The sequence below is a fragment of the Sinocyclocheilus rhinocerous genome, unplaced genomic scaffold (assembly GCF_001515625.1).
Source record: "Sinocyclocheilus rhinocerous isolate Xijiao unplaced genomic scaffold, SAMN03320098_v1.1 scaffold936, whole genome shotgun sequence".
Taxonomy (NCBI): domain Eukaryota; kingdom Metazoa; phylum Chordata; class Actinopteri; order Cypriniformes; family Cyprinidae; genus Sinocyclocheilus; species Sinocyclocheilus rhinocerous.
In genome coordinates this window covers 1,041,137-1,044,532 of record NW_015662583.1, presented here as the reverse complement: position 1 = coordinate 1,044,532, position 3,396 = coordinate 1,041,137, and positions in this window count along the sequence as shown.

Genomic DNA, 3,396 nt, shown 5'->3' with positions numbered 1-3,396 from the left:
TAATATTAATTACAATTAAACTCCTTTTCTCACAAATAAACATTTTCATTACCCGAAAAAATACATATTTATATAATAAATATATGTATTTCTGTAAAAATATATTTATATAGAATATATACAGATATTATTTATCACTGTTAAAATGCTAAATGCTAGTAATTTGGCATACTACCTTTAATTTATACTCATTTATCAATTGCACTTCGCAAATGTTTGTTTCATATTTAAGAAAAAACGTGTTCAGTTTTATTTTTTCCTGCTAAATAAAATGCAATTGCGGTGTTAACGGAACTAAAAAAAAAAGTGTTATTATATATATATATATACTATTTACAGATATTATTTATAACTGTTAAATATTAATTCACAGCAGTAATTTGTTATACTGCCATTCATTTATACCCATTTAAATGGAAGAAATATATTACAGTAATTTTTCTTTTTTGAAACAGAGACAGAAAATGCTGTATTACAATAACAATCACTATTAAGAATTACCCCCAAAAAATGAATGAATAAATAAAAAAATAAAAAAATTTAAGTAAAATGTCTGGACGCATTAGAGCATTTATAATTTTGGAAAAAAAAAAATGTGGATAATTGTCAAGAAAATAATGCGGGTTATTTCATGCGTTAAATCTTACTTTTATTTATGCAAAATAATAATGTATTATATTTAGTTTTTCAGCTCCATCTGATTTGAGATGAGATGATGATTTTGACGACGACGGGATTCAAACAGAGCAAGAACGACAGCTAAATGAAATGCTCACATCTGTTATTTGCTGAATCCTTGTGCAGCTAGAAGGAAAGTGTTTTTATTCAGACTCATCAGGATGAAATCATGTGAAGCCGGTGTGGAAAGAAAGATAAGCTCAAAGGTCAAACCCCATCACAAAGATGCAAGCGGATGCAAACCATGTGCAATGTTTCCATGCCAACCAGCAACATCAGAACTCTCCTGTTATCCTGGAAAAGCAGACCATTAAAAGCAACCATAAATATCCCTTACTGCATATCCATTAGTGTGTCATTGTTCAGCTCATTCTCCTGTAGGTCATAGTTTGGATGATAAAACTGTATGAACTGTAACCACTGCTTTTAACCTTAAACCGGTTTTATTGTCTGTCTGGACGCAGATATAACCCCGTTTTGAACTCATTCGTCACGTGCATTAGAAGCCACAGTCGATTGCTCGGTTTTATAAAGGCCATAGATGTGATGGACTCTATTTTTACAGTTATAATGATAAAGTGCCAAAAACATTATTTTCCCAATGTTTGCATGCCTATAACTCAAGAAATAGTAAAGATATCTTAAAATCCTTTTGGATGCTGTTTATTAACAAACTTTTCATTTGTTATTTTCATTTTTAAGTCCCTGTATGGTTCAGACTCAGAGATATGGGGATCTCAACGCAGCTCCAAGTGCAATTTGTTGCATTTTTCTCATTTTCAGTGGTCAAAAACTAAATGTGAATCACTTTGCACAAAGCTGACACTTTTTTATTTTAAAGAAAAACATCTAACGAACAAATAACGCTGAAATTAGAAATGTATCTTGTTTCCCTCTATCAAAATGGTTGCATAGAACATAACATAATGAGTGCCAAAAACATTCTTTTCCCAATGTTTGCATGCCTATAACTCAAGAAATAGTAAAGATATCTTAAAATCCTTTTGGATGCTGTTTATTAACAAACTTTTCATTTGTTATTTTCATTTTTAAGTCCCTGTATGGTTCAGACTCAGAGATATGGGGATCTCAACGCAGCTCCAAGTGCAATTTGTTGCATTTTTCTCATTTTCAGTGGTCAAAAACTAAATGTGAATCACTTTGCACAAAGCTGACACTTTTTTATTTTAAAGAAAAACATCTAACGAACAAATAACGCTGAAATTAGAAATGTATCTTGTTTCCCTCTATCAAAACGGTTGCATAGAACATAACATAATGAGTGCCAAAAACATTATTTTCCCAATGTTTGCATGCCTATAACTCAAGAAATAGTAAAGATATCTTAAAATCCTTTTGGATGCTGTTTATTAACAAACTTTTCATTTGTTATTTTCATTTTTAAGTCCCTGTATGGTTCAGACTCAGAGATATGGGGATCTCAACGCAGCTCCAAGTGCAATTTGTTGCATTTTTCTCATTTTCAGTGGTCAAAAACTAAATGTGAATCACTTTGCACAAAGCTGACACTTTTTTATTTTAAAGAAAAACATCTAACGAACAAATAACGCTGAAATTAGAAATGTATCTTGTTTCCCTCTATCAAAACGGTTGCATAGAACATAACATAATGAGTGCCAAAAACATTATTTTCCCAATGTTTGCATGCCTATAACTCAAGAAATAGTAAAGATATCTTAAAATCCTTTTGGATGCTGTTTCGTAACAAACTTTTCATTTGTTATCTTCATTTTTAAGTCCCTATATGGTTCAGACTCAGAGATATGGGGATTTCAACATGGCTCCATGAGTGAATTAAATACAGCTGACATCATTACTGCAGGCCCAGAACGCTGTGCTGATACCTGAGCTTGAGGCCACACAACATGCATGATCTGCTACGGCTGGAACACCAGGAGCTTTTGTGTTTAAAGATCTCAGATCTGACCAGTATGTGTTTTTGCACAGGCCTGTTAACCCTGAACACTGTTCCCTAAATATACATAAGAACATGCAGCTCACACACACACACACACAAACAGAGCTTGTTTATACTGGCCTTGATTTGCGAACCGTGCCGTGCACTTCAAATGCATCTCATTTGATCGTCTTTTCATGGCTGACTCTTAACTTATCCGATGTGCATGTTTCTTTTAACAGAGGGCTTCGGAAGCGCCCTTGAGGGTTTAAAAACAGCCAGGCACCTTTAGCTCGCCCTGTCCACATCTGCAGCTCCACCCACGGCTCTATTAGCATGGCTTTGAATACTGAAGATGCACAGCGAGCCGTGTGGTGCACCAGCGCCTCCTCGGGACAGGGCCGGGACTGAAACGGGTGAAAAAACCCACAGATGCACAGCAGAGGAGGAACCCAAGCCATATACATATATATATATATAGACCAGAAGATCACAGATCTTTTCACGCCAGACAGGAAGCCACTATTTACTAACAACCTAGCAACACCCATAATAGCCTAGCAACCGAAAACACCACAGCCAATGATCACTGTTTCTATAATAAAACAGCATTATAACCCGGTATACAGTCATAACTGAAGAGTGAATCTCACGGAACCTCATAATTCACCGCAAAATCAAAAGATAAAGAATTACAATTATTTATATTTATATTAAAAATATAAAAAATATTTTTTGTATTGTGATGGTATATATATATATATATATATATATATATATATACACACACACACACACAC